Here is a 13,446-nt window from a genome sequence, read left to right on the forward strand (position 1 = left end):
ATTTAAAAAAAAAAGATGCTGGTCAACAGAAAAAAGTACAGTGGAGCTGATCTGCTGCGTCCTGTGTGTGCTGACTGAGCTCCTCCTCCGCTGGGTGCAGCTAAGTCACAATCTGAGGGGAGCAATGCTGCTCTGCCCCAGCATCTATTATCACTGTAGCTAAAGCCTGTGTATGTGTTGTGTGTGTGTCGGATCTTGTACCATACCAGGCTCAAATGTGCATGTAACCAGGTCCCCCCCACCCAGGCCCCAGTGTGTCCCTATTCACCCACGCTCCAGTATGTGTGTCCCCATATCCCTCACCCACCCCCCACTATGTGTCCCCATATCCCTCACCCTCCCCCCACTATGCGTGTCCCCATATCCCTCACCCGCCCCCCACTGTGTGTGCCCATAACCCTCACCCACCCCCACTATGTGTGTCCCCATATCCCTCACCCACCCCCCACTATGTGTGTCCCCATATCCCTCCCCCCTCTGTGTCCCCATATTCCTCACCCACCCCCCACTATGTGTACCCATATCCCTCACCCACCCCCCACTATGTGTGTCCCCGTATCCCTCCCCCTCTATGTGTGTCCCCATATCCCTCACCCACCCCCCAGTATGTGTCCCCATAACCCTCTCCCACCCCCCACTATGTGTGTCCCCATATTCCTCACCCACCCTCCAGTATGTGTCCCCATATCCCTCACCCGCCCCCCACTGTGTGTCCATAACCCTCACCCACCCCCACTATGTGTGTCCCCATATCCCTCACCCACCCCCCACTATGTGTGTCCCCATATCCCTCCCCCCTCTATGTGTCCCCATATTCCTCACCCACCCCCCACTATGTGTACCCATATCCCTCACCCACCCCCCACTATGTGTGTTCCCATAACCCTCCCCCTCTGTGTCCCCATATTCCTCACCCACCCCCCCACTATGTGTGTCCCCATATCCCTCACCCACCCTCCACTATGTGTGTCCCCGTATCCCTTCCCCTCTATGTGTTTCCCCATATTCCTCACCCACCCCCCACTATGTGTGTCCCCATATCCCTCACCCGCCCCCCACTGTGTGTCCCCATATCCCTCACCCACCGCCCAGTATGTGTGTCCCCATATCCCTCACCCACCCCCCAGTATGTGTGTCTCCATATCCCTCACCCACCCCCCAGTATGTGTGTTCCCATATCCCTCACCCACCCCCCACTATGTGTCCCCATATCCCTCACCCACCCCCCAGTATGTGTCCCCATATCCCTCACCCACCCCCCACTGTGTGTCCCCATAGCCCTCCCCCCTCCCCCCTCTATGTGTGTCCCCATATCCCTCACCCACCCCCACTGTGTCCCAATATTCCTCACCCTCCCCCACAATGTGTGTGTCCCCATATCCCTCACCCACCCCCACTATGTGTGTCCCCATATCCCTCTCCCGCCCCCCACTATGTGTGTGTCTCCATATCCCTCACCCGCCCCCACTCTGGGAACGGGTAACTAGACAGAAACCGGCGAGGTATAGAAAACCGTTTATCCGGATTCTTCCATGCCTCTGTTAACTGCTTAAGAGAATCTGAATAAGGAAAACATACCGGTGTTCTGTTGTTTAGCAAATAACACTTCATCATTTGAAATAGGTTCTTCAGTCTCTGTAAAATCTAGAACCTGACGTACTGCCCTGATGAGATTATCAGTGACCGGGCTATCAGTAACCTCACTATCTGACTCCTGGCCCAACTCACCCTCCTCATGTTCTTCTTGCGATATGAGGTCTGGCATTTAATCGTCAGAATGCAACACAGCTGAAACTGGTAAGTTTTAAGACAAATGATAACTATTTTTCAGAATTGAGCTAGACTTGGACTTTTGTAACCCTTGCAAAGTCCTAGACATCTCCTGAGCCCCTACTGGAATCTCAGGATGTATTACCCTAGCCTCAGATCTAGCAGCCTCACGCTCCTTTCGTGCAGCGTCCAACTCCGATTGTAAACCAGTCATTACATCCGCCAGAATTGCCCATGGAGGATCAGGGTAAGGGTTTGTATTTGGAACCGTATTTGCAAGACATACTGTGCATGTGGTAGTTCCATCAGGTAACACACTCTCACAGACATTGCAGCTAAGCTGCTTTTTTGATTTTGCATTAGCCTTACTCATTTTGTACACAAACAAGTAGACAAAGACAGACAAGTCCCACGATTCAGTAAAAATGTAAATAAAGTGTGTATAAACTGGAAGTGCAGTGCACGTGGGACACACTACATGAAACCTGTGATGTACAGAATTCCTACTAACAGCCCTGCTCCTCCGGTGGCCGAGTGTTGTAGGGCAGCAAACTTCCTGCAAGAAGAAGCAGGAAGTGGAGTTAAAATGGCGTCCAGCCATGTGCTTAGCAATATATATGTATATACATGAAAAGCTATGCATAATAAAAAATAAATAAACACCTATAACAAGTATTGATTATAACTGAAGCGCCTGACATATAAATACAATAGATTCTCTGTCTTATAGACCCTGAATCACTTCCCCCTATATGCCTGTTGATAGCTGCAGTGCCGCTGCAGGAGTAAAACACCCCCCCCCCCCCAGACCATTGCTGGCAGACCACGCCAGCAGCATACACTATCTGTGGTCTGGAAGGGAGAGGGGAGCCGCGACAGCGAGGATGCTGTCCGCGGCTGTGTAAGACCCGGTGAGCGGTCAGGGGAGAGGCAGAGTGTGCCCAGCGGTGGCTGCTAGGCAGTCCGTGGCTGGGCTGTGAAGCGGCAGCTGATGGTGGCGGCTGGCGGCCAGCGCTAGGGAGGCAGCACATAATACACTTGACAGACCCCACATGGCGGGCGGCAGCTTGAGCTGACCGCCCATCACTCCCAGCATTACACAGCAAGTGAGCGGCGGCAGTGTGAGCTGCCTCACCGCTGATTACCTGAATGTGGAGGAGGCTATGACGGGGCTTCTCTTCCAAGCTCTGTCCAGCTCCTTCTGCAGCCCCAGGCTGCAATCAGCTCAACTGAAGTTGGTTTATGGCGGTGCTCCTCTCTTGAGTGCCGACAAGCCAATAGCTGCAGTCAGCAGCACCAACAATCCCGGACCCAAGCTTCTCTATAAGCTGGGAAGGGATTGAGTGTAAAAAAAAATAAAAAAAAAATTAATAGTAAAAATTGGAAATAAAGTGGAGAATTCTCCACGTGTGCTCTATCCCGACTGAGCACAGAAAAAACACTGAGGTATCTTTGTGAGTATGGAGGGGGTGGAGAGTTACTAATTTAAATATTTAAATGTGCCTATCCCTGCTAACGCCCCGTCCATATCCCAAGAGTACTCCAGTGACCCCTAGTGGATGAAAAAGAAAATAACTTTCCTCACTCTCCTCTGACACCTTATCAGGAATATGCAGAACATCTATGATAGCCTCTATAAGAGCTTCTATTCCCTGTGACAGAGCCACATCTCCCCCCCCCCCCCCCCTCCAAATCTACCTCACCCTCCTCCAAGTCTGACCCATCATGCGTCTCTTTCTCATTCCGGGATAGTTTTGTAGAAAGAGTGGAAATCATTCCTTTGAGAGAATTAACCCACTCCGGTTCAGCCCCGCTAGCTTGTGAACCCTGAGTACCCAGTAGTGAGCCCCCTGGTGAAGAGGAACACTCCGCTGTACAAGAAACACACTCTTTGCCTGACATAATGCTATTGTGACAGCACACACACACACACAGGAAAAGGTTAAGCACAATTAACCCACAAAGAGCCCTTCAGGGCGACAGAGTTGTTTGGAGCCAGCCCCCACCGAGCCCTTATCACTAATGCCAAGCTTAGCCAGATCGCAGACTAAGTACCCTGATAGGGGACTTAGTACACTAATAGTCACTCCACCGGCTGCTGTGACCCCCTGGTACCACTGAGGTAATCTGGAGTCACAACGGAGAAGCTACGTGTCCCTTTCCTGTCAGCGTCTGTGTCCACTGCAGAGAGAAAATGGCGCTGGTGAGCTGCTGGATCCTCTCATAGTGAAGCCCCGCCCCTTCAATGGCGCGGGTCTTAGCACTTTTTTATACTGGCTGAGGAATCTGGTGCTTAAAATGGAGAGAAAACCGTTTTATGGCTGCGTTGCCAGTCTGGGTACTGTGTACAGTGTACTGAGACGCAGTTGTGTACTGTGTCTGGAGACGCATTCCGCCACGTTTAGAAGCCGTGCGCCTCCGTACCCTCATGCCGCCATAATGGCCGGCACCTTGCTAACCGGGACGCCGGCTCAGTACTCACCACTCTTCATTCTTCTGGTTCTGTTAGGGGTGGCGGCGTGCTGTGGGAATGTACACTCGCCGTGGTGGGGCTTGTGAATAGTTCCCTCAGGAGCTCAGTGTCCTGTCAGCGGGGAACGGGACCATTAACCATTCAAGAGGCCGCCCCCCCCAAGTCCCACGAAGCAGGCAGGCTGGTGCCAAAAAGTCCTGCCTGAAAACAACATAGAAAATAAATGCAGAAAACTCTTCAGAAGCTTCCTTCAGTGTGACCGTCTCCTCCGGGCACATTTTCTAAACTGAGTCTGGTAGGAGGGGCATAGAGGGAGGAAGAAGACCAATAAACTGCTTTCACAGCGCCTCAGAAATAGATAACTAATAAATAGAAAACAGCAAATTTCCCTGGTAGATGCGCAGCTGAAAAACACTAAGTGGGTGTTTGTAAGGAAAACAGATTAAAACAAAAGAAACAGCTGCGCAATATACTGGGGGGGAAAAAGAAGGGGTATGAGAGCCGATGTATATAGGATAAATTTATTAACCATAAATGCAATAAGACAATTGATTAACAATCAAATTATAACACTACATAAAACATAAAAAATGCATAAATAAAAAAGCACACCTCGAATCAGTATATCCCACTCAATGGAGTAACAGTTGTTTCAATTCTCTGAGTAAATGTCCACACATAGTATAAAGCCCAGCTGATATGTTAATTGTGGAGCAATTAATAACGGGCAGTCCCGAAATTATAGGCACAAAGCTGGATGCTGGAGATATCGTGAAAAAGCTCAGCTGAGTGTATGACTTATAGGCATTTATAACAGGCAGTCCCGATTGTAAGCACAAAGTAGGATGATGAAAGTGAGTTGATACCTCTCCTTATGTGGGCTGGTCCAAAGCCGAGCGTCCTCGGCTGTGTGTCCTGCAGTGCCCACTGATGCGAATGCCGCAGAGGAGAAGGAGTCGTAAATTCACTGTGAAGTTAAAGCCGTATATTGATATGGACGGCTGACGGGGAGAACGGACCCGCAACTGCTCATTCAATCACTGTAGGTTGCTTCCAAAAGTAGATACCATTGCAAGGTGTGCTGAAGAAGGCGGGACCTATACATCGGCTCTCATACCCCTTCTTTTTTCCCCCAGTATATTGCGCAGCTGTTTCTTTTGTTTTAATCTGTTTTCCGCATAGAGGGAGGAGCCAGCCCACACTTTTAATTCTTAAAGTGCCCATGGCTCCTAGTGGACCCGTCTATACCCCATGGTACTAAATGGACCACAGTATCCTCTAGGACATAAGAGAAATAACCTTTGTTCTGTAGCTGAGGTGGAACTGGAACAATGACCTAAGTCTGTACCAGTTTTTGAATTGCATACTGTAAAATTATACTTGCCTCCTGAGAAGCTGGTAAGCCTGATTTGAAGAATCTGTGAGGTGGGAGTTCCTGAAACTCCAGTCTGTACCCCTGGGCAATGAGCTCTTTGACCCAGGGATCCTGGCATGATGTCGCCCATATGTGACTGAAATCTCTTAATCAGGCTCCCACCTGTCTGTCTTCCAGGAAGTGCGGTCTACCTTCATGCTGAAGGCTTTGAGGAAACAGAACCCGAGTTTTGTTCCTGTGATCTGCAGTTGTTTGTTTTCTGGGTTTACCTCTATTGCCTTTGAAGGCTGGTTTTATTTTTAAATTTTGCTATCCAGAAGAACTGCACAGTTGGAGCAGAGTAGATCGTCCTAGCTGGGGGGGCTGCGGAAGGAAGGTATGTATGTAGACTTACCCGTCATAGCCTTGGATATCCACGTATCCAGTTCATCTCCAAACAGGGCCTAACCTGTGAATGGTAGGCTTTCCACACCTTTTCTGGAATCCGCATCCACAGTCCACTGACATAGCCATAGGCCCCTGCGTGCTGACACTGCCATGGCCGTGGTGCGTGTATGGAGCAAGCCTATCTCTTTTATGGCATCCACCATAAAATTTGTATATGCTGTAGGAGTAAAACTATCTCCCCTCTGGGTAAGGACACTAACCCCTCAATTAGGTTAACTGACCATTTTGCAATGGCCCTAGTGATCCATGCACAAGCTATAGTGGGTCTTTGGGGCACCCCCGCAGCTGTGTACAGAGATTTGAGAGTGGTCTCAATCTTGCGGTCAGCCGTGAACTGTAAGAAGGCTGCCCCCGGGACAGATAAGATTATCTTACGTGACATCCCAGATACCGATGCATCAACAATTGGTGGGTTTTCACATTTTTTTTCTATCATCCTGAGAAAAATGGAAGGATGCCAGTAATCTTTTAGGGATTTGAAACTTCTTGTCAGGATTAAGCCAAGTTTCTTCAAATAGGGAATCCAACTATTGATGCAGTGAAAGTAGCAGAGGATTTCTTTTTTACATTAAAATAAGATTCCTCATCTTAATCTGTCACTTTGTCAGGAATGTGCGGGAGGTCTCTAATAGCTTCTATCAGGGCCTGTATTCCTTGTGACAGAGCTGCATCCCCCCATCCCCAGTCCACCTCACCCTCCTCTGCATCTGATACATCATCATCAGTGTCAGCCTGCAGGATTTGGGCCAGTGTACGCTTTTGTGGACAAATGGTAGGGGTCTGAGACGCTGGTACGGACAATGAATCTCTATTCATCAGGTCATCCACAGACTGTCTTAAGTATTGCATCTCTTTCTCATTTTGGGACAATTTATGTGAAATATTTGAGATCATACCTTTTAATGAATCCAACCATACTGGTTCGTACCCACCAGCCTGAGAATGTGTACTATCCGGAGTACACTGTAGTGATCCCCCTGGGGAAGAAAAACACTCTGCTGTGGATGAGACACACTCCTTTGACATTGTAAAATATGAAAATACACACCCACACAGGAGAAAGGTTATAAGCAGTTAACCGATACAGAGCCCTCTAGGGCGACACAGTATGATGGAGCCAGCCACACCGTGCCCTTATAGCTAATGCCAAGCTTACCTGGGTCGCAAACTAAGTACCCTTAATAGGGGCTAAGTATTCTAATTTCTCATATGTCCTAGAGGATGCTGGGGTTCCAAAAGGACCATGGGGTATAGACGGGATCTGCAGGAGACATGGGCACGCTATAAGACTTTGAATGGGTGTGAACTGGCTCCTCCCTCTATGCCCCTCCTCCAGACTTCAGTTAGACTCTGTGCCCAGAGAAACTGGACACACACTAGGGGAGCTCTCCTGAGTTTCTCTGAAAAGACTTTATGTTAGGTTTATTATTTTCAGGGAGACCTGCTGGCTACAGGCTCCCTGCATCGTGGGAGTGAGGGGAGAGAAGCAGACCTACTTCTTCTGAGTTCAAGGGCTCTGATTCTTAGGCTACTGGACACCATTAGCTCCAGAGGGCCTGATAACTTGGTTCATCTAGCTGCTCGTTCCCGGAGCCGCGCCGTCACCCCCCTCACAAAGCCAGAAGAGAGAAGCCGGGTGAGTTTTAGAAGAACAGAAGACTTCAGTGACGGCAGAAGACTTCAGAGACTCAGAGGTAATGTGCAGCGGTCGCGCTGCACGCCATTGCTCCCACATACAAGCGGCACTACAAGGGTGCAGGGCGCAGGGGGGGGGGGCGCCCTGGGCAGCAATATACCTCACAATATAAGCCTGGCAAAGATGTATACAGTGCATAGGCACTGTATACGGACCCCCGCCAGTATAAAAATGTAAAAAGATAGCGGGGCTGAAGCACGCCGAGAAGGGGGCGTGGCTTAGCCCTCACACCCCTATACAGCGCCATTTTCTCCTCACAGAGATGCTGGGCCCGCCAAAACACTGTTAAACACCTAACAGTGTAAAATGAGGGGGGGGGGGGCACAGTTATGTAGTGCAATATAGGTTCAACCATGAAGCACTATATATATATATATATATATATATATATATATATATATATAATGAGCGTGTGTACAAGGAGTTGGTTAGAGTTTTCTGTGTTTTCTGTCAGAAATCTGCCCATGTTAGCAATGTTGGTGGGTGTTTAGTACACGTGTCGACATGTGTGAGTGCTCTACCACAAACATATGGATATCCCTCTGTCGGCATTGCCGACTCCAGATGGTACTTGATTCATGAGATTAAGTGTCAGCATGTCAGTAGTTGTAAGCTTTTCCAAAGTAAGCACTGTTTGGGGAACACAGACGTATGTGTGTGACCCTGTCGGCACCAACTATTATGACTGGGTGTAAAATTATTTAAAAAAACCTATACCTGTATGTGTATATATGTATGGTACATTTGCAGTGAGCTGTAGCTCGAGCACAGACGTGATAGTATTTGTGGGGGCGTCCTAGTGAAATTAGGTATATGTTTCCCTCAGATCCCTCGGGGTCACAAAAAATAAGAATTTACTTACCGATAATTCTATTTCTCGTAGTCCGTAGTGGATGCTGGGGACTCCGTAAGGACCATGGGGAATAGCGGCTCCGCAGGAGACTGGGCACATCTAAAGAAAGCTTTAGGACTATCTGGTGTGCACTGGCTCCTCCCCCTATGACCCTCCTCCAAGCCTCAGTTAGGATACTGTGCCCGGACGAGCGTACACAATAAGGAAGGATTTTGAATCCCGGGTAAGACTTATACCAGCCACACCAATCACACCGTACAACTTGTGATCTGAACCCAGTTAACAGCATGATAACAGAGGAGCCTCTAGAAAAGATGGCTCACTACAGCAATAACCCGATTTTTTGGTAACAATAACTATGTACCAGTATTGCAGACAATCCGCACTTGGGATGGGCGCCCAGCATCCACTACGGACTACGAGAAATAGAATTATCGGTAAGTAAATTCTTATTTTCTCTAACGTCCTAAGTGGATGCTGGGGACTCCGTAAGGACCATGGGGATTATACCAAAGCTCCCAAACGGGCGGGAGAGTGCGGATGACTCTGCAGCACCAAATGAGAGAACTCCAGGTCCTCCTCAGCCAGGGTATCAATTTTGTAGAATTTTACAAACGTATTTGCTCCTGACCAAGTAGCTGCTCGGCAAAGTTGTAAAGCCGAGACCCCTCGGGCAGCCGCCCAAGATGAGCCCACCTTCCTTGTGGAGTGGGCATTTACAGATTTTTGGCTGTGGCAGGCCTGCCACAGAATGTGCAAGCTGAATTGTACTACAAATCCAACGAGCAATAGTCTGCTTAGAAGCAGGAGCACCCAGCTTGTTGGGTGCATAGAGGATAAACAGCGAGTCAGATTTCCTGACTCCAGCCGTCCTGGAAACATATATTTTCAGGGCCCTGACAACGTCTAGCAACTTGGAGTCCTCCAAGTCCCTAGTAGCCGCAGGCACCACAATAGGTTGGTTCAGGTGAAACGCTGAAACCACCTTAGGGAGAAACTGAGGACGAGTCCTCAATTCCGCCCTGTCCGAATGGAAAATCAGATAAGGGCTCTTACAGGATAAAGCCGCCAATTCTGACACGCGCCTGACCCAGGCCAGGGCCAACAGCATGACCACTTTCCATGTGAGATATTTTAACTCCACAGATTTAAGTGGTTCAAACCAATGTGACTTTTGGAACCCAAAAACTACATTGAGATCCCAAAGTGCCACTGGAGGCACAAAAGGAGGCTGTATATGCAGTACCCCTTTTACAAACGTCTGAACTTCAGGGACTGAAGCTAGTTCTTTTTGGAAGAAAATTGACAGGGCCGAAATTTGAACCTTAATGGACCCCAATTTCAGGCCCATAGACACTCCTGTTTGCAGGAAATGTAGGAATCGACCCAGTTGAATTTCCTCCGTCGGGCCTTACTGGCCTCGCACCACGCAACATATTTTCGCCAAATGCGGTGATAATGTTTTGCGGTTACATCCTTCCTGGCTTTGATCAGGATAGGGATGACTTCATCCGGAATGCCTTTTTTCCTTCAGGATCCGGCGTTCAACCGCCATGCCGTCAAACGCAGCCGCGGTAAGTCTTGGAACAGACAGGGTCCTTGCTGGAGCAGGTCCCTTCTTAGAGGTAGAGGCCACGGATCCTCCGTGAGCATCTCTTGAAGTTCCGGTTACCAAGTCCTTCTTGGCCAATCCGGAGCCACGAATATAGTGCTTACTCCTCTCCATCTTATCAATCTCAGTACCTTGGGTATGAGAGGCAGAGGAGGGAACACATACACTGACTGGTACACCCACGGTGTTACCAGAGCGTCTACAGCTATTGCCTGAGGGTCCCTTGACCTGGCGCAATACCTGTCGAGTTTTTCCCAACGGTTTATAATCATGTGGAAGACTTCTGGGTGAAGTCCCCACTCTCCCGGGTGGAGGTCGTGCTGAGGAAGTCTGCTTCCCAGTTGTCCACTCCCGGAATGAATACTGCTAACAGTGCTATCACATGATTTTCCGCCCAGCGAAGAATCCTTGCAGCTTCTGCCATTGCCCTCCTGCTTCTTGTGCCACCCTGTCTGTTTACGTGGGTGACTGCCGTGATGTTGTCCGACTGGATCAACGCCGGCTGACCTTGAAGCAGAGGTCTTGCTAAGCTTAGAGCATTGTAAATGGCCCTTAGCTTCAGGATATTTATGTGAAGTGATGTCTCCAGGCTTGACCATAAGCCCTGGATATTCCTTCCCTGCGTGACTGCTCCCCAGCCTCGCAGGCTGGCATCCGTGGTCACCAGGACCCAGTCCTGAATGCCGAATCTGCGGCCCTCTAGAAGATGAGCACTCTGCAACCACCACAGGAGGGACACCCTTGTCCTTGGTGACAGGGTTATCCGCTGATGCATCTGAAGATGCGACCCGGACCATTTGTCCAGCAGGTCCCACTGGAAAGTTCTTGCGTGGAATCTGCCGAATGGGATTGCTTCGTAGGAAGCCACCATTTTACCCAGAACCCTTGTGCATTGATGCACTGAGACTTGGCTCGGTTTTAGGAGGTTCCTGACTAGCTCGGATAACTCCCTGGCTTTCTCCTCCGGGAGAAACACCTTTTTCTGGACTGTGTCCAGGATCATCCCTAGGAACAGAAGACAAGTCGTCGGAACCAGCTGCGATTTTGGAATATTGAGAATCCAATCGTGCTGCCGCAACACTACCTGAGATAGTGCTACACCGACCTCCAACTGTTCCCTGGATCTTACCCTTATCAGGGAATCGTCCAAGTAAGGGATAACTAAAATTCCCTTCCTTCGAAGGAATATCATCATTTCGGCCATTACTTTGGTAAAGACCCGGGGTGCCGTGGACCATCCATACGGCAGCGTCTGAACTGATAGTGACAGTTCTGTACCATAAACCTGAGGTACCCTTGGTGAGAAGGGTAAATTTTGACATGAAGGTAAGCATCCTTGATGTCCCGAGACATCATGTAGTCCCCTTCTTCCAGGTTCGCAATCACTGCTCTGAGTGACTCAATCTTGAATTTGAACCTCTGTATGTAAGTGTTCAAAGATTTTAGATTTAGAATCGGTCTCACCGAGCCGTCCGGCTTCGGTACCACAACAGTGTGGAATAATACCCCGTTCCCTGTTGCAGGAGGGGTACCTTGATTATCACCTGCTGGGAATACAGCTTGTGAATGGCTTCCAAAACTGTCTCCCTGTCAGAAGGAGACATCGGTAAAGCCGACTTTAGGAAACGGCGAGGGGGAGACGTCTCGAATTCTAATTTGTACCCCTGAGATATCACCTGAAGGATCCAGGGGTCTACTTGCGAGTGAGCCCACTGCGCGCTGAAATTCATTGAGACGGGCCCCCCCACCGTGCCTGATTCTGCTTGTAAAGCCCCAGCGTCATACTGAGGGCTTGGCAGAGGTGGGAGAGGGTTTCTGTTCCTGGGAACTGGCTGATTTCTGCAGCCTTTTTCCTCTCCCTCTGTCACGGGGCAGAAATGAGGAACCTTTTGCCCGCTTGTCCACAAAAAGACTGCGCCTGATAATACGGCGTCTTCTCATGTTGAGAGGCGACCTGGGGTACAAACGTGGATTTCCCAGCTGTTGCCGTGGCCACCAGGTCTGAAAGACCGACCCCAAATAACTCCTCCCCTTACTAAGGCAATACTTCCAAATGCCGTTTGGAATACGCATCACCTGACCACTGACGTGTCCATAACCCTCTACTGGTAGAAATGGACAACGCACTTAGACTTGATACCAGTCGGCAAATATTCCGCTGTGCATCACGCATATATAGAAATGCATCTTTTAAATGCTCTATAGGCAAAAATATACTGTCCCTATCTAGGGTATCAATATTTTCAGTCAGGGAATCCGACCACGCCAACCCAGCACTGCACATCCAGGCTGAGGCGATTGCTGGTCGCAGTATAACACCAGTATGTGTGTAAATACATTTTAGGATACCCTCCTGCTTTCTATCAGCAGGATCCTTAAGGGCGGCCATCTCAGGAGAGGGTAGAGCCCTTACAAGCGTGTGAGCGCTTTATCCACCCTAGGGGGTGTTTCCCAACGCACCCTAACCTCTGGCGGGAAAGGATAAAATGCCAATAACATTTTAGAAATTATCAGTTGTTATCGGGGGAAAACCACGCATCATCACACACCTCATTTAATTTCTCAGATTCAGGAAAACTACAGGTAGTTTTTCCTCACCGAACATAATACCCCTTTTTGGTGGTACTCGTATTATCAGAAATGTGTAAAACATTTTTCATTGCCTCAATCATGTAACGTGTGGCCCTACTGGAAGTCACATTTGTCTCTTCACCGTCGACACTGGAGTCAGTATCCGTGTCGGCGTCTATATCTGCCATCTGAGGTAACGGGCGCTTTAGAGCCCCTGACGGCCTATGAGACGTCTGGACAGGCACAAGCTGAGTAGCCGGCTGTCTCATGTCAACCACTGTCTTTTATACAGAGCTGACACTGTCACGTAATTCCTTCCAACAGTTCATCCACTCAGGTGTCGACCCCCTAGGGGGTGACATCACTATTACAGGCAATCTGCTCCGTCTCCACATCATTTTTCTCCTCATACATGTCGACACAAACGTACCGACATACAGCACACACACAGGGAATGCTCTGATAGAGGACAGGACCCCACTAGCCCTTTGGGGAGACAGAGGGAGAGTTTGCCAGCACACACCAGAGCGCTATATATATACAGGGATAACCTTATATAAGTGTTTTTCCCCTTATAGCTGCTGTATCTTTAATACTGCGCGTAATTAGTGCCCCCCTCTCTTTTTTAACCCTTTCTGTAGTGTAGTGA

At 49.2% G+C, this 13,446-nt stretch overlaps 1 long non-coding RNA gene across 1 annotated transcript in view; it reads right to left on the minus strand.

Moving 5' to 3' along the window:
• Positions 1–1,430: 1,430 nt before the first annotated feature.
• LOC134956847 (uncharacterized) overlaps positions 1,431–13,446 on the minus strand; it is a 78,400-nt gene continuing 66,384 nt past the window's right edge. Inside the window, exon 3 of the long non-coding RNA XR_010186230.1 lies at positions 1,431–2,326. This is a non-coding gene — a long non-coding RNA (uncharacterized LOC134956847). The remainder of the gene's footprint in view (positions 2,327–13,446) is intronic.

The sequence above is a fragment of the Pseudophryne corroboree genome, chromosome 9 (genome assembly GCF_028390025.1).
Source record: "Pseudophryne corroboree isolate aPseCor3 chromosome 9, aPseCor3.hap2, whole genome shotgun sequence".
NCBI classification, from domain to species: Eukaryota; Metazoa; Chordata; class Amphibia; order Anura; family Myobatrachidae; genus Pseudophryne; species Pseudophryne corroboree.